This window comes from Aegilops tauschii, chromosome 7 (genome assembly GCF_002575655.3).
Source record: "Aegilops tauschii subsp. strangulata cultivar AL8/78 chromosome 7, Aet v6.0, whole genome shotgun sequence".
NCBI lineage: Eukaryota > Viridiplantae > Streptophyta > Magnoliopsida > Poales > Poaceae > Aegilops > Aegilops tauschii.
In genome coordinates this window covers 619,839,223-619,858,190 of record NC_053041.3, presented here as the reverse complement: position 1 = coordinate 619,858,190, position 18,968 = coordinate 619,839,223, and the positions used below count along the sequence as shown (strand labels likewise).

The 18,968-nt window shown below is 43.6% G+C and overlaps 1 pseudogene; it reads left to right on the top strand.

Moving 5' to 3' along the window:
• The window catches only part of LOC141027519 (AAA-ATPase At3g28580-like), a 142,400-nt pseudogene that overhangs the window by 8,561 nt on the left and 114,871 nt on the right, over positions 1-18,968 (top strand).

Here is an 18,968-nt window from a genome sequence, read left to right as displayed (position 1 = left end):
TGGTATCATCATTTCATCCACATAGCATGTGCAAGAAAGTTGAGAGGGTTACGGCAAAAACTGGATGCACTTCGTGTACAAAACGGACAATCTCTTTCAAAGTATCAGGATTTCATACGGAAACTCGTCTGTTACAAAGGGATTTCATTTTTTAAACTTATTTGAACTCCTGACTTTTTGTGTGTTCAAAATGCACCATTGAAAGCCACATCATCATTTTTCAATCCTTTCTGACTTCATTTGTTATTTTTCATGCATTTACTAATTATTTTGAGCTATAAGACCCTAAAATTGAAAAGCATTTCAAATGAACTCTGAAAAGGTTGAAAGTTGGCATGGTATCATCATTTCATCCACATAGCATGTGCAAGAAAGTTGAGAGGGTTATGGCAAAAACTGGATGCACTTCGTGTACAAAACGGACAATCTCTTTCAAAGTATCAGGATTTCATACGGAAACTCATCTGTTACAAGGGGATTACATTTTCTTGAACTTATTTGAACTCCAGACTTTTTGTGTGTTCAAAATTAACCATTCAAAGCAGAGACTGATTTTGAATGGTGCATATTCAACACACAAAAAGTCTGTAAAGATCGCCAACCCCAACATAAAAAAATGAGCATAGATGCGCCTATAGAGAGAACTCAACCTAAATTCATAATAAATTTCTATGAATTTCATAGAAATTCACTCTGAATTTATGTCAAATTCCCTGTATAAGGGCATCTATTTTCATTTTGAGAGGAGCTCAACAAGGCAGAGAGGGACGGGCTTATAAACCGGTGTGAGCGCCTTTCGGTTGGCGAGGTGGGACTAAACTCTGACCGCAACGAGGACCAACCCTTTAGTCCCGGTTTGTGGCACAAACCGGGACTACTGGTCATGGGCCAGGGGCGAGGCGCATTGGTCCCGGTTCGTGCGTGGAACCGGGACCAGTGGCCGACGTGGCCAGGCCGGCCCCCTGGGCTCACGAACCGGGACAGTTGCCTCCTTTGGTCCCGGTTCGTGAGCGAACCGGAATTAATGGTATTACGAGGGACGAACCAATCCCCTGTTTTCTACTAGTGGCTTATTTCCATTGACAGCTTATTTTGATTGTTCAAACAATGTGCCGAACATGGTAGACAAAACCCACTACACCGATGGCTCCGAATTAACTTATCAGGAGAAAAATCATCTGGTCGGATTTTGTACTGATATTGAGAATTACAATATCTACAATCAAACTCCTCAACATTATGGTCAATACGTGCCACTAGTGCATGTGTTGAACTACGGTAACTACCATGGAGATACCCTGGTAAGATATTTTACTATTACGACATCCGTGCATCTTTTGCATATTTCTAAAACTAGTACATCATTGCTAACTATGAAGTTATTACTATGTTTTTCAACAGAGAATCCCAGAGGATTGTGTGCCTCATTTGATGTATCAGAATGGCAGCCTTCGTGTTTTGAACATATATCCAGGTCATCCTACGAATCTCAACTGTCCATACCGGATTTCTCAAAGAAGTGGAGACATGCTAATCAATAAATGGAAAAAATGTATGGACAGTCGTAAGGAGGTTCTTGGAAGCAAAAGGAAGCGAAGCGCAGGAATTGGAGACAGGATGATCTCCATTCTCCATAATGGATTGTCAGGGTCTATATTGTTTTATGCTATTTTACCTTAAAGAGGGTACTTAGGTCCTACCTAATACTGATGATCTTGTGCTAAGAACAAAGTAGGGTTGGTTCGATGACTATCAGGATGATGATCGTATGACTTGTTATTAATAACGAGTAGAAGTTGTATGATGATGATTAGTAGGACTTGTTATTATGATGATGCATGATGCGAGCATGAAGAGTTATTATATATCTGTGGATGAAATGAACATGGATTGGATTGAAGTGAAGGCAACATGCATGTGGTGCATGTCGAAAGTAGTACAATCCAAACTTGATCAAGTTAGGATTAGTAGTACTTTTGACATGCATCGCATGTTGCCTCACTTCAATCTAAGTCATGTTTAGGCATAGCAGTAGCAGTAGCACGGAGATAAGAGAGGACACATCTCTCTATTAGCTACCTATACCAACCTAAATTACCCCCCAAAACCCCCAACCCCCCCCTTTATAAAACAAAAAACAAAAACCCCAGCCCCTGAAATGCTGACGCGTGGATGCCTATTGGTCCCGGTTGGTGCTACCAACCGGGACTAAAGGCCCTCCTGCCGGGGCTTGCCGGAGCGGCCACGTGGAGGCCCATCTGTCCCGGTTTGTATAAGAACCGGGACTAAAGGCCTAGGGCATTAGTAATGACCCTTTAGTCCCGGTTCAACAACCGAGACAGATGGCCCTTACCAACCGGGACAGATGACCCTTTTTCCACTAGTGTCAGTACAAGCACGGTTGTGGAGGTACGGGTATACTAAGTGACGCGTCTGTGCAGCACCAAAGTTGCATTGGCGATCACGCGTGCGGAGCACGTAGAGTTACTGTGCGTTTCATGTGAGGCACGTTGATCAAGCAAATAGAGGCACGGAAGTGCAGTCAGTACAAGCACGGTTATGTGGAGGCACGGTTTTGAACCCTCTTGCTGCTGTCAAGATTCTAGAGGCACAGATGTACGGCAGTAGAGGCATCGGTCCGAATATCTGGTTAGAGGGGCTCGGTTGTGGATGCATAGGTGTGAAGTCTCTAGGGTCACGGGTGCGTGGCACCACAGGCATGGATTGAGTAGACACTTAGTGAGCCACGCTTGTACATAGGTCAGTTGCACACAGTAGTGTAGTTTTGTGGCATCGTGCAGAACTGGTGTACAGAGAGGAACCTGTGTGCAATGGCAAGGATGTTCTGAATGGACGGAGCGGTGTTTGATGTGAAATGGAGGCAAGGATTTTTTTTCAACGTGGTTAAAGTAACAAAGTTCTCGTCGCTTGTGACTGTGTACCAAATGATCTTCTGCAATATTTATGAATTGTTCACGCCAATGTTTAATAAGCATTGTACTGAAAGTTTACAACGATATCATCACATATTCTTGTAAATGCACGATGCATCTTGTAAAGGTTGAGTATGAAAATTATAATACAATATCGTGCGAGATATCTCTCGTTCTATAATCATGGATACAATATATGCTTGCTCAGTACTGGGACATAACTTACTAATTGCATTTAGACATGCAAAACGTAGTATGCATTTGTACATGAGCACACCACTGTGTTCAAAGTTCAAACGTAAAATAGTAATACAATACACACAGCATCTTTGAGCAACAACAAACATATTTACAACATAGGTTCATACAATCCAAATTATGATAATAGTAGTTCCTACTAGTTTAATGTAGACATCCATTTTCTCGCAATTTACCAACCACTGTTTCCCTTCCGGCGCTTCCAGCCGCTGGAAGATCCCTCGTCATTGCTCTTACGTGGGCGGAGTCTTTCTTTCATTGGTTGTTGGTGGAGGTGACGAAGCCCGTTCTTGATGGTTAGGATTCTATGGTACAACTCGTAGCTAACATACCCGTCCTTTGCCGCATACTCAAGGTGTATCGGGAAAGTGGCTTCCAGTCCCAGAACTGGTGCTTCTCCTTTGGGTATGATTTCTTCATGTTCTTGTATGAGGGGTCGATGATGGCCGCTGAAAGGTCACCCATGGAGTCCCTTTCTCCACCACCCTTGATGCAGAATAGCCTCTGGAGGTCGACGTGGTGCTCGTCTGGAATTTTGATCCATGCACGGGCAAGCATGGTCTTGTCGTTCCTGGTATCGACGCTAGTGAAAGTTACCGCTTTCCGTTGCAGGAAGTCAACTAACGCCTGGGAGCGCTCGGATCTGCAGTAGTGGTATACAAGGACATGCTCGCGTATGGCAAGTTGGACGATGGCGATCCCTTGTCGTATGTAACTGCTCTTACGTGTGTACTCGAGGTCGAGGCCGACGAACTTGTTCTTCTCCTCCTTTAGCCATTCTTCGTACTTTTTGATGATCCACTCCACGGTCCTTGGGTCGTTGGTGTACACCACCTCGAGCACGGTTGTACAGTGGGTAGTGATGTGTTCGGTGAGTGTTGTTAGTTTCCCGTCGTCCATGGCTGGAGGTGTGCGGTGGTGAACTGCGGCCGGCGAGAAACTTTTGAGGAAGAGGATGAAATGGAGTCGGAAAAGTGAAAGGGTTCTTTTGTTGTGCAAAAAAGGAAACCGCCAAAGAGCAGTTGCTAGTCACGCGGCAGTTCCAGGCGTAGAATTTCGGAAACAGGGGTTTGCTTTATCTGTTTTTTTAAGATTTCCACTTCTCTTGTTCATTGAATTTTTTTATTCGTTTCGTGCTGCCTGCGTGATCCATCTTTGGCTGCGAAAGTAGTTGTGTAAACGGTAGAACACTCAGCAGATGCATGGTCGTGCCTTTTTGTGAAAACGGTTTTTTCAATTAATAATCTTCCTTGGTTAGGGAGGCACGGTTTTTATGTTAATCGGTGCACAAGTGTGTGTTTAGGTAAATTTGAAGTAAATATAGTTTGGACTTGAAAACGGAGTCCTGTTTGGTTTTTAATTGAGATATGTTTCACTAGAATAAGTTTGATAACATGGCATTGATAGAGGTTTTGAATCACAAACTGATTCTTGTTTCGATTGATTTTTGAAAATGAATCCTTTTGTTTTTTGATTTTTTGAATTGTGAACTTTTGAAAGGGTAAGAACTACATTTTTTCGAATGAATCATGTCGATAGTTCAAACAAGATTTGTTTCAAAGGATCATTCCGATGGTTGAAACAGCAAGCTGAGTGTCCGTAAGAGCTACATAAGTTGCAAAAGATCATTCTGATAGTTCAAGCAAGCTCATGGTCCATAATAATTACAGTACTCTACCGTCCTAACTAGCAAACTTATAGTAATCAGTGTTTTGCTCCTGGAGGCATCATCATGAAACGAGCATTGAACATTCTAGGAGATACACTGTTGGCTTCCATTTTACGTGCTGGTTCCGACGGAATCTACATAATGCGCTGAATGATGATGGACACAGAACGGTCATGGCGCTCTTTGAAAGTGATTAGAACAACGTTCTTTTGAATGAAGGATGCAGCCGATATGAAGTCTCTGAAAGAAGACTTTTCTATTACCATCCTGCCGTCATTTTTGGAGATGTAGTACGATGGAGTGATGACATGTGTAGGTTCATTAGGAGCTTCAAGGGTTACCCTGTCATTGGTTGGCATGTCCACCCATCTCTTCAGTGTTGAGACAACGCTCCTCAGAATTTTCTAGAAGAAAATGGAAATTAAATAGAAATTAAAACCGCTGATTTGTCACTTGGACAATAAATAAAAGAATGTCTGAATATGGTGAGTGCACAAACATTAAGAAATTTCATATTGGAAGTAATATAATTCCTGGCATGTTCAGGTTTGTGTGTAAACAGATAAAACAACATATTAAGAGAACAACAAAAGTTTTGTTGTTTTAGGTTTGAATAAACAGGTTCTTTATAATTTTACATATAAGCAATATTATGTCAGTATTGTTTATATTACATATGAGCAAAATACGTTTGGTATTTTAACAAGGACAGATGTAACCAACCATGACATAGTCTTTGGTGTTAGTGGGAGTCAAGACATGGACAAATGGACGACAACGGATGAAAGTATCTCCGAAAAGGCGTTGTAGAAAGAATCATGTCTGGTCGTAGGTAAGCTCAATATCCTTAGAGTAGACACAGCAGTGAACATGGTCGAAATCGTCAGAAGAAAGATCGTCGAGAGGTAGAAAAAGAAAAAAAATTTAAAGTTAGATAAAGTTATATCCAACACGGGGTTAATATTATTCAGTTCGATTCCTGCATATAAAATTACAGCGAAAGAAGATAAGTTTGTAATATAAAAATATAACGAAAGATGATAAGTTTGTAATGTTTGTAATATTAAATACCTACCAACGTGGGGTAATGGAAGCAGCTTTTTGTCATCCCGATATGTTTGTATTTCGAGATTGAGACCCTCGTCTGGTTCAAATTCTATGCGGTCTCCAGCACAAAGTTCATAATCAGCCGCAAAGATGTTCCACTCACCACCGCAGAACTTTGTGTAGTTCGCCCTATGTTTAACAAAGCATTGTAAGACCTTCCTTCATGTGTAAGAAGGGCTGGCTCTACCTGCTGTTTACGCAATTTTCTTGCTTCTTTCTTCCTCTCTTCAATGTATTCAGCGAGAAAAGCTCTGACATTACAAGGTACATACTGGAAAAAATAGTGCAAATAACAATCTGTAAGTATAAATTTGAACTCGCGTGCTATTAATGTTAAAAGTTTTCTTAAATTGGATATGAATTTTTGATAAGAATTACAGATAACAACATAATTGTATTATAAATTAATGGATACAGATTTTTGGCATATGTTGACTAATTTTAATTAGAACTGAAGATGCATTATAGTAATCAACGCATAGGCATGCAAAACTAATGGACTATATTAATCAGGGCATAGGCATGCAAACTAATGGAAAATGAAAACACAAGGCAGGTGCGAAGAAGTGGCAGCAGGGGAACCTAGTGTAGGTGCAAGGGGGTATGAGTGACAGTGACGATTTCTACTGTGTTGTAAGCAACTAATGTGTTAGTGATGCTTACTAACCATGCGGTTGCAGCAATTTTCATCAAGAATAACCTCAAACTCCTGGAGAACTTCAGGGTGTGGTTCGCAAGGGCCGCCTGGTTGGCGGCAGGTAGGGCAAATCATACCTAAATAATTCAGAAAAACTATGTTAAGAACACAAGAATATCATAACAATTTAAAAACAAGCTTCAACGTTGAAGGTAGACAACGAATAGCTTCAAATATGTTAGCCATATTGAAGGCAGGCAACAACTACAAATTTACCAGAAATCTTCTCATCTACTCCTTCGAGAAAAGTAGTATGACAGAGTTTATAACACTTGTTTAGATTTTCAAATGGTTTTTATATTCCTTTAGAGAATGAAGTCGTTGTACCGGATCTGATGCTTCAATAACTATCAAATGAGAAACCTAAATGTAAAACGTTAATACGGATCGGAGCATGCTGCTTACGCATGTGCTTTTTACCTGGGACAGAAGAAGAACGAGGGTTGACGAACGGAGATTGGGGTAGGGGAAGCTTAGGGCAAGCGCACACGGTTAGCAAATGTGCGAGAGAAGCACGGCTTAGAAGTTAATCAAGAGACCCAATAAAAACTCTACAATAACTTGTTTGAAATGAGACTGTGTGCGGGGAAGAAGCACGAACCCTAGAAGTAGGCGGACGAATAAGGCAGATGGGTTTTGATGGGAAGCTTAGGGCAAGCACCCACGGCCAGCAATCTACGAGAGAAGTATGGCTTAGAAGTTAATCGATTGTGTGCGGGTTAGAAGCACGAACCCTAGAAGCAGGAGACGGAGAAGAAGCACGAACCCTAGAAGTAGGCGACGGAGAAGGCAAATGAGTTGTGATGTGGCTGAGGGAGTCGGAGCTTATTGAAATGTAGCGATGGGAGAGAGCAAGAGTAGTAATGAGTGCTTCTTGTTTTATTTTTTATTCTGCGAAATGGAATGAATGCTGGCTGTAGATGGTGTGCGTGCATTTCGAGGTGTCATGGGGACACGAGATGTTTGACTCGTCCAACTGCCTCCCATTATAGTCGTCCAGCTGTGCTGCCTCCGAGTGGAGTCTTTTACGTGCCTATCCTGCCTCACATACTTTTTGTGAGGCACGGTTATACATGCTGAAAAGCATACTCGTGCTTCTGTGTTTTAATTTTTTTAATCACATGTTTAATCAGATATGGTTGGGTGTGTATTTAGGAGAGGAATGGTGATGATGTTATTAGATGCACGGTCGTTGTAGCAGGAGAGGCATGGTCGATACGTCGGGGGAGGCAAATTGAGGGGAGGCATGATGGTTCCTAATGAGAGGCACTTTTGTATCTGGAATGGAGTCACGGTTCATGACTCTGTTATTGCAATTTTTTTTCAAGCAGTTGTTGACCCAGGGAGCCACTGTTTTTATGTACGTTGGGTTCAGGCGGGAATATCTATGATAGCCCATAGTTATTTGTATGTGAGAAGCATGGACGTGCTTTTGTTTTGGCAATGTTTTCGGTGGTATGCAGACATAGAGATGCAGGTCCGTTGATATCACTGAGGTTTGTCTTTAAAGCAAAGTGGAGGCACGCGTGTGGCTTTTGTGCTGGCCGAACCGTGCTTCTATTTTTGTTCAGTCCCCGTGTAGTATTTGTACGACAGGGTCATCTTGTTTGCTTCCTCTCATTGTTCTCTCGGTCAAAAGATGTGCTGGTGACCGATGGGATGGCTATTTATTGTTAGTATTCACTGTGCCAGATACCGTGCTAGAGTTAACCTAGAGGCTCCTCGATTACAGCGTGGCAGTCGTGACTTTTGAAGTGCATGGTTTCACGAGCTGCAGAAGCACAATCGTCCATTCACCGTTTCCTTAGCAATTAAATGGGCGCATGGTAACTGAGCCGTCTCTCCCCAAAGGTTAAGTAGTGGTCTATTCCTGGAGGTTATCGCGTCTTATTCCCTCCAGAGAAGTGCAGGTAGCTCCCGTCCTCCTCGCCTCGTACGAGAAGCACAGTCAAACTCCATTGTCGTCTCAGCCTCGGTTCCATGGACAACTTCAGGAACACTACTGAGCGTCTCTTTATAGATGCTGATGGTAATACCAAGCTCGAGGTGTCGTACACCAATGAGCCCCACAAGGTGGAGGAGATTCTTACTCTCTATGAGGAATGGCTGCGTGAGGACAGGTACAAGTTTGTTGGTCTTGATCTGGAGTACACACGAGAGGATTATTTTGATCGTAGTAGAAAAGTGGCCGTTATGCAACTGGCGATGCGCAAGCATGTTCTTATTTATCACTTGTGCAAGGCCAGGACGGAGTGCGCTGCTCTGAAGGATTTCCTTCGGAACAAAGGTATAATTTTCGCTAGTGTCAACGTCAGGAACGATAGGGATGTTCTCGCAAACAGTTACCTCAAAATCCCAAGAGAGTGTCACATCGACCTTCAAGAGGAGCTCATGATCAAAGGAGGCAATCTAAGGGATTCCATGGCAGATTTGGCAGGAGCCGTCATAAACAAATCTTACTTGAGTATGAAGTCGTCTTTTCCACAAGGTCTGCATGACTACTAGGAATGGAAGCTGCTTTCCCTTGAACACCTGAAATATGCGGCAATTGTAAGTGAAAATTTCGTCTTTATATTTTTGTTTTATTGCAACAATAGTACTTTTTCCCCTTTACGCATATCCTCATTCTCATCCGCTTTTTATTTTAGGATGGGTATGTCAGCTACGAGCTCTACCGCCGAGTTCTGTCTATGAAGGACATGATGCATCCTCGTTGTCTTCCCGACCCCGGACGCCGTTGATGCTTTTGAGCAGAACTCCAACTGAGTAGAATGGTCCCGGTGGTCTTAGCAGAATGGACTCCTGGAAGACTTTCATTTCTTTTTTTTGTATAATTAATGAGTACTTTTAGTTCAAACCTATGGAGTACGTCTCATGTTATGTGAATATAATTTCTTATGTTTTTTCATGTTACAAGTTCATTGTTGACGTTTGCGCGAGTTCATGTATATTTAGAGAACCTGTTGAAGTGGCGCATATGTATTTTGTGGGAGAAGCGCGTTTTGTGTTTGGCTTTTATTCAGTGCCGTTTGTTTGTGTTTGTATTGTGGTCTTTTACACGTTTGCACAAGAGAGGCACGTCTGCTAACGTACGAGGCAACATTTTAGTTTCATGTCTTTGTGTGCTTTAGGACCATGCCTCGAGAATCCGGGCATCCGTGTCTGTTCAGGCTTCACTTCCATGGCTTCTTTCCGTCTATGCATGTACATCCGTGACACACGCCATGTCCGTAAAGTGCTGGTTTCACACGGCAGTTCCTCTTGACACTACACAACCATGCCTTTGCCACCACTCTTTTGTGCATCCAGGTTGTTTGTACCCGTGCCTCGACAACTATGAGAAGCCGCAATTCCGTGCTTGTATACGATTTAATTCGGTGTCTCCTGTACGTGCATTTGCGTGTCTCAGGCGTCATGCTGGCTGTGACTCTACGTGCCTCTAGTGCCAGACGCCCGTCCGTGAGGGGACGCATATGTATTGTTTGGGAGAAGCGTGTGTTTTGTTTGGCTTATATTCACCACTGTTTGTTTGCGTTTGTATTGTTGTGTTTTACACATTCGCACAAGAGAGGCACGTCTGGTAAAGTACGAGGCAACATTTTCAGTTTCCTGTCTTTGTGTTCTTCGGGACCGTGCGTCTAGAAGCCCGCATCCGTGTCTGTGGAGGCTTCACTTTCGTGGCTTCTTTTCCGCTATTCATGTACCTCACGTGACACACGCGATGTCTCTATGTGGTGGTGTCACACGGCAGTTTCTCTTCAGACCACACAACCGTGCCTCTGCCACCACTCTTTTGTGCGTCCAGGTGGTTTGTACCCGTGCCTCGAGAACGCCAATTCCAAAGCCGTACCTGTGCGCCAAAAGCCGCAATTCCATGCCTGTATACGCTTCAGTTCCGTGCATCCTGTACCTGCATTCGCTTGTCTCAGGAGACACGCTGGCTGTGACTCTACGTGCCTGTGGTGCCAGATGCCTGTCCGTGAGGGGATGCGGTGGCTGTGACTCGTCGTGCCTATGCTTCTACACGCCTGTGCCTCTGGACACTTTAAAACTGTGGCTCTTTCACTTCTCCCGTTGATTCGCTGCTTGTATTTGATGTATCCTCACGTGATACACGTCATGTGTCTATGTGTCTGCGGTGTCACATGGCTATCTCTCTTGAGAGTTTGCAACCGTGCCTCTCGAATAGAGTGTTCTTACCGATGCCTCTGCCACCTCTCTTTTTTGCATCCAGAGGATTTGTATCTGTGCCTCGAGAATGCCAATTCGAAAACCGTGCTTGTGCATCGGAGAAGCTGCAATTCCATGTTTGTACGCAGAGGGTGTGTAGCCGTGGCTCGAGAACGTTAATTGCAAGGCCGTATTCGTGCCTTGCCAAGCCGAAGCACGTGCCTGTAGAGGCTACGTTTCCGTGCCTTCGTTGCCTGCATTCACGTGTTTACGGCGAGTTGCTGCCTGTATCTCTACGTGCCTGTGGTGATACCCATGCCTGTGGAATAGACACGTATGTGCGTCGTGTGCCTGCATACCCGTGCCTGATAGACACGTATGTGCGTCTTGTGCCTGCATACCCGGGCCGCACGTGAAACCAGCCTTGACTATCGAGGGACATATTTTGTGAATCTAGCTAGATGAGGCACGGATGAGTTTTGGCCTTCGGATCTAAGGTGTACGGCTGGCTGTTTGTTTGCTTCATTGGATTCTTCCGTCGGTGGTCTTTGTTCAAAGGAGGAATTGATGACCGATGTGCCGGCTGTTCGATGTGACTATTCAGTGTGTCAGTTACCGTAAAATAAAATTAGAGGCTCCTCGATTTCTCCACGGCATCAAATATTTTGTGCACGGCCGTGACTTTACGAAGTGCATGGTTTTATGAGCTTCGGAAGCACAACCGTCTATTTGCTGTTCCTAGTTCACACGTTAATGCGCATTGTAACTCAAACGTCCCTCGCCAAGGTTAAATACCGGCCGTGTTTGTGAGGTCTTCACATCGTATTGTAGCCACAGAACATCAGTCAGTTCCCACCCTCCTCGCCACTCCCCAAACTTGTCGCAGGGTCTCAGGGATCTCCATTGGCACCTTGCTGCTCGCTGCCATGGACGACTTTTTGAACACCACCGAGTACCATCCTATAGTTGGCGATGGTAACACGAAGCTCAACGTGTGGTACACCAACGAGCCTGGCAAGGTGGAGGAGATCATTGGCTTGTACGAGGACTAGTTGCGCGAGGAGAAGCACGAGTTTGTTGGTCTCGGCATGGAGTTCACGCGAAAGGATTGTTACGGGCGTAGAAAAGTCGCCGTCATGCAACTGGCTATGCGGAATCATGTTTTGCTCTATCACTTCTACAGGGCTAGGACAGAGTGCCCTGCTCTGAAGGATTTCCTTGAGAATAGAGGTATAAATTTCTCTAGTGTGGGCGTCAGGAATATTAGAGATGCTCTATTTCAAGATTTCATCAGAATTCCAGAAGGGTACCACATCGACATCCAAGAGAAGTTTATGATCAAAGGCGGCGAAGAAAGGGACTCCATGGAGGACTTAGCAGGAGCTATCATTGACGAATCTTATTTGAAGCTGGAGTCATCTTTTCCAGAACTTCTTCGTCACTACTGAGATTGGAAGCCACTTACTTTTGATCACCTGAAATATGGAGCTACTGTAAGTGAAGATTTCATTTTCGTTAGTTTCTGCCTTTGTTGCTAGAACAGTACTTGTTTTTTTTTTGTATATTCATGTTTTCATTTGATTTTCCTTTAGGAAGGGTATGTGAGCTATGAGCTATACCGCCGGTTTCTGTGGATGAGGGACATCCTGCATCGTCGCTGTCTTCCTGATCTCAGATGGCGAGGACGTTTCTGAGGAGTAGTCCAGGTGGAAGTGCTGGCAAGATGGATTGTGTGATGAATTGGTTATTTGATAGTTATTGTATGGGGTAATATTACATAGACTGATGAATTTGTAATTGTGGTTGTTTTATTTTGAACCAGATGGAGTTGACTAGTTTGGAAATTTAAGTTTATTTTCGTTCCATTATGTTTTTCTTGATTGGGTGCCTTCAAGAATATTTTCCTCCATGATTTTTTGCTACGAGTTGGTATAAGATGAGATGTATTAAGGGGAGCACTTAGATGTGCACTTTCGTGATTCTAGGCAGCGCACAGTCGTCTGTTTAGGGAGGCATTGTTTTTGTTTTAGGCAAGGCACGCTCTGGTCTTATTAGTTTGCTAGCTTCTTCACTGACAGGTAGGGGCTTTACTTTTGCTTTGTGTTTGTACTGTGCTTGGCACGGTTGTTTTTATATTGAATATACGGTTGTGGTTGTGTGTTTGAAATTCTTTTTATGCAAAGCTTGAGTGTGTTTAAGATTCTTCAGATTTTCTCACTTTGGTGTCTGTTTCAGTATATGTTGTCTGTTTCAATATATGTTGTCTGTTTTAGGCACGGTAATCCAGTGTGATACTTGCTGTGGGAGTATTATGTTATCGACGGTTGCGTTTCTGTGTTTCAATTATTGTGGTGGTACTTTGATTTTGAACGGCATGGCCGTGAAGGCATTGGATGCATTGTCGTATGTTTGGTAGAGGCGTTATCCTTCCTTTGGGTAATATTTCTAGCTAGTCTGCTAGTGAAGTCACGTCTGTCTAGTTAGTGGAGGCAAATGCTATGTTATGTTGAGTCAGAGTTCTGTCTGTTGTTCGCAAATGCTTTCTCTTACACATTCGCTCGGAGAGGCACGTCTACGATGTTACTCAAAGGCATGGTCGTGCCTTTCTTTCGAAACGTTTGCTTTCACTTATTTGCTGAGAGAGACTCGTCGTTGAAACTTGTGAGGTCACGGACCTTTTACAGTTGAAGTCACGGTCGTTCTTCTGTTTTGGTATTTTTTTCAGTTTAGTCGTCTATCATAGAGGATGGTTCTTCTTTCGTTAACTTGAGCCACGGTCGTGCTTCCATGACTCATTTGGCTTGGAGAGGGACCGGTGTTAAGCTGTCGAGAGGGGACGGTCCTGTGTTAACTGGTGGCGCACTTGCGTGTGTCATCTTAGTTGTCCGTGGTAAGAGAGGCACGTTCTACGTGGATAAGAGGCACGACAGTGCCTCTGTGACCCGGATTTAGCTCCTTCGTCAGATGCTTACGAATCGATAGTGTTTTTCCTCTGTGTTCGAATTGTTTCTTTTATTATGTCTACTCGAAGTGAGTGGTGTTCTAGTGCAAGGAAGTGATGTCTTGAATATCATGTTTAGAACTTTTGGAAAAAGTATGATTCTTATTTGTAAATGTTTGCTGTTCAGGAATTTAAGACTTGACCATTTGAATGCACAGCTGTGTTTAACGGGATCCATAGCAGATATCTTGGACGAACACACAAATAGCTGAAACATTGTTGTGATTACATATGAGTCGATATGGCTGAAACAATGTTCGGATGGCTCCAACTAAATTAAGGCACATTTAAGCAGTAGTCATCTTCTTCCAACTCTTCTTCTTTCGCGCCGGATATTGTGCTTGTCGAGGACGATGCTCAGTGCCTCAAATACATGGCCTGTGTTGTGGTTGGATGTTATCATTTTGTAAGTTAGTTGTTCTCTCATCGGTTTCACATGGATCTGCAAACACATAACCGTGCAAATTAATAAAATTTATTTTAAAACTTAATGTTCAGCTAGCTTGGATGAACGTATGTTGATGTGTTTGAAGGAAATATGCCCTAGAGGCAATAATAAAGTTATTATTTATTTCCTTATATCATGATAAATGTTTATTATTCATGCTAGAATTGTATTAACCGGAAACATAATACATGTGTGAATACATAGACAAGTAGAGTGTCACTAGTATGCCTCTACTTGACTAGCTCGATGATCAAAGATGGTTATGTTTCCTAGCCATAGACATGAGTTGTCATTTGATTAACGGGATCACATCATTAGGAGAATGATGTGATTGACTTGACCCACTCCGTTAGCTTAGCACTCGATCGTTTAGTATGTTGCTATTGCTTTCTTCATGACTTATACATGTTCCTATGACTATGAGATTATGCAACTCCCGTTTTCCGGAGGAACACTTTGTGTGCTACCAATCGTCACAACGTAACTGGGTGATTATAAAGGTGCTCTACAGGTGTCTCCAAAGGTACTTGTTGGGTTGGCGTATTTCGAGATTAGGATTTGTCACTCCGATTGTCGGAGAGGTATCTCTGGGCCCACTCAGTAATACACATCACTATAAGCCTTGCAAGCATTGTGACTAATGAGTTAGTTGCGGGATGATGTATTACGGAACGAGTAAAGAGACTTGCCGATAACGAGATTAAACTAGGTATCGAGATACCGACGGTCGAATCTCGGGCAAGTAACATACCGATGACAAAGGGAACAACGTATGTTGTTGTGCGGTCTGACCGATAAAGATCTTCGTAGAATATGTGGGAACCAATATGAGCATCCAGGTTCCGCTATTGGTTATTGACCGGAGAGGTGTCTCGGTCATGTCTACATAGTTCTCGAACCAGTAGGGTCCGCACACTTAACATTACGATGACAGTTATATTATGAGTTTATATGTTTTGATGTACCGAAGGTTGTTCGGAGTCCCGGATGTGATCACGGACATGACGAGGAGTCTCGAAATGGTCAATACATAAAGATTGATATACTGGAAGCCTATGTTTGGACATCGGAAGTGTTCCGGGTGAAATCGGGATTTTTCTGGAACCCCCCGGTAACTTAATGGGCCTTAGTGGGCCTAGGTGGAAGAGAGGAGAGGAGGCCAGGGCAGGGCCGCACGCCCCTCCCCCCCAATCCGAATAGGACAAGTAGAGGGGGGCGGCGCCCCCCTTTCCTTCCTCCCCTCCACCTCTTCCCCCTCTCTCTCCTAGTCCAACATGGCAAAGGGGGGAGTCCTACTCCCGGTAGGAGTAGGACTCCTCCTAGCGCGCCTCTCCCCTTGGCCGGCCGAACCCCCCCTTGCTCCTTTATATACGGGGGCAGGGGGCACCTCTAGACACACAATTGATCATTGATCTCTTAGCCGTGTGCGGTGCCCCCCTCCACCATATTACACCTCGATAATATCGTAGCGGTGCTTAGGCGAAGCCCTGCGTCGGTAGAACATCAACATTGTCACCACGCCGTCGTGGTTACGAAACTCTCCCTCAACACTCGGCTGGATCAGAGTTCGAGGGACGTCATCGAGCTGAACGTGTGCTGAACTCGGAGGTGCCGTGCGTTCGGTACTTGATCGGTCGGATCGTGAAGACATACGACTACATCAACCGCGTTGTGTTAACGCTTCCGCTTTCGGTCTACGAGGGTACGTGGACAACACTCTCCCCTCTCGTTGCTATGCATCACCATGATCTTGCGTGTGCGTAGAATTTTTTTGAAATTACTACGTTCCCCAACAGTGTTGCCAATGAGAGTGAACTTACATTATTGATTAAAAATGAATTATTATTCAAATTAATGAGCGGCATCAAATGCATGGTGTAAATAGCACTGTCAACCCTGAAAATTGAGAGCATTAATGTATGTGATTAGAAGGTGAACAGTAGATATGGGATGTGTAGTGGAACAAAAAGATGCATGGTTTAAATGAGGTAGAGCTATAGTTAAAAGAAACTTACTCTCTGTCTGAGTTACATACACTCTGCACAGATTTGACATGAAAGGAGGCCATGGTGTGAGGATAGTTGTTGTAAGCACAATGGTAAGCTCTCTTGAAGTTTTCGATGACAATGTCCGAGTGTTCCTTTATACCGTCGCAATTGATATAAGGACACAGAATTTCGAAGCGACACATTGCAAGATTCACGATGATGAGGTAGATAAAATGTGGATCCTTTCTCACAGGTATTAAGACCTAAAACAATTAACAGGGAATAATATCATTGTAACAAGAAAAACTTGTAGAATCAAAGACGAACACTGGGCAGATAGAGTGAGTAGGGTGAACTCATGATGTTACATTTGTTGGGCAGCCTGTACCCAATAGTTTTTTCCACAATGTGTTCCTTGAGTAGTTCTGTGCTTGCTCCTAGAACTTTAAATTTATCCTGCAGAAAATTGAAGCTGTGTCACTCAGTGTGGTAGTAGTAGTAAATGTGGTTTGTTATTATTATTTATGACAAGCAAGAACTTACATTATATGCTTGTGCACAAATGCTGGCGTTGCGTAGAATTGTTCTTTCATCAGCAACACTTAGTAAGCATCGACCAAGAATGAGTTGATATATCCGTATACCTTCATTGACAAACCTAAAGTTCGATGATCGGCCCAACGTCGATCGACGGAGAATATCCTCTTGCTTTCAAAAAAAACAAATGAATTTTAAATCATAAGATTTTCTTTTTTAACATAAGAGGAAATGATTAGTATTCAATTTCAATAGTAGAAGAATCGAGCCGAAACACTTGAATATGACAGCTTCAGGCAGAATATATTGCATTAGTAAACGAAGGGACCAAAACTTTACTGTAACAGGAACAACAAATTCATTACCTGTCATTTTGCTTGATACCTGGCGTATTGTCGACGATTGTTTCATACACTTCTTTCTCCTCGTTTGTGGAATCTCTTATTTCCAAAAGTTGGCAGTGATCTTGATGGTCATTCCCTTGGTCAGTGAATCGAGTCTGTTCTAGCTCAGAATGATGTTGGTGAGGCTGGAAGACATGACCACCGGACTTCAATTGACCATTACTAATTTGCAGACGACCCTCATTATAATTGTTGTTTCTTTGGAACATTAGGCGTTGTGGTTGGTGCTGCATGCACAGTTCCAATGTTCTGACAGTTGGATCACCGGTTGAGCTTCAAGAAATATCTGTTGGAAAATGCTGGAGAGGATGGCCGGCATACTGCATGCTGTTGAGCTGTTGTTGCAAGGCACTGTAACTTTGCCCGTTGACCTGCCTCTGTGTGGTTGCTGATTGTTCTGCTCTTGAGGTTGGCGTTGTTGGCACCGTGTAGTGCTGTTATTCTGAGCATCATTGTGTTGGGGGTAGTGGGCATCACGGACAGTGGTTTGTTGCTGGTACTGCTTGTGACTTTGGTTGTTCATTGCATATGGTGAGCGCTGGCTTTTGTTTGAACCGCCGTTATTCTGAGCACCAGGATGTCGGTAGAAGTGGTTTTTGATACTAGGAGCTGGTTGGTTGTATTGTTGGGACAAGGGAGTTGCTGGTAAACTTTGGGACAAGACAGTTTGAGTTAAACCTGTAGAGTATGACGTATCAAAGGCCTGTGTGAGGTGGCTACCGCCTGACATTGATTCTGATCTGCTGGGTATAGGTGTCTCTGGATAGTTAGAAAGGGAAGATCTAGCTGACAAGCTTGAATTCTTGGCCAAGTGTGAGACAGTATCAGGTTGGCATTGTTGTGATGCTACTTGGTTATGAAAGGGTTGTTTCTTTTTTTGTTCAATGACTCTGTCAAGTTGTTCATAGATAGATGGGTCAGACCATATTTGATCATCATCAATGAATCCACAGTTAAGGAGGCCTCTGTGGTTGTCATCTTGTAGAGACTGATTGTTTGCAGTTTCTGTTGAATTATGTGGAGGCTCCAGTATCCTAACTCTCTTCATAGGAGGCGCTGTACTCTTGTTACCTGGATCTTCTGACTGCTATAAGGACCTCTTGTGAGCTGCGATTTGTGGTTCCGGTTCTGGCCGATGTGCACTTGTGGTAATAGAGACGCTATCTGTGGGATCAATAGGTGGTTGCTTCGTACACTGTTCATGTTCTTCTGCAATGTTATTGTCTTCTGCATTGACCGATGGTGCAGCAACCAGTGGAGCATCACTAGTGGATGGAATTGCTTTTCCCGTGTCCAGTACTGAGCCAGAACCGCTGGCAGAATCACTGGGGACTTCTACTATAGGAGCAAGGGAGGAAGTAGCTCTTGTGCGTTCTGTTTCAGCAATGTTCTTCTCGTCACTCAAAGTTGAAACAAGATGGACCTTATCTTCCGGCAGCGAAGAAGAACGTTGTCCAGTGACATTGTGTGATTTTTGTGCTGGCTGGGATACAGTGAGGCTCTTTGTGTTGGTTGAAGAGTTGTTGTGAGCGCTGTCAGAACCGCTGGACCGTGTAGTAGTTGGTAGCGTTTTCCCAACGTGATAAACAGGTGCTCCAAGTGTGTCTGTTGAGATGGGATCAGTCAGTAATTGTTTGTCAACCGCAGAGTGCGAGGCTGATGTTTGTGTTGCAGTAGGTTTTGTTGTTTCCTCCAAGAGTTTTTCCAGTGGGCTTGTCAGAGAGTTGTGGTCTGCAGATCCTCCAGCAGAATTTTG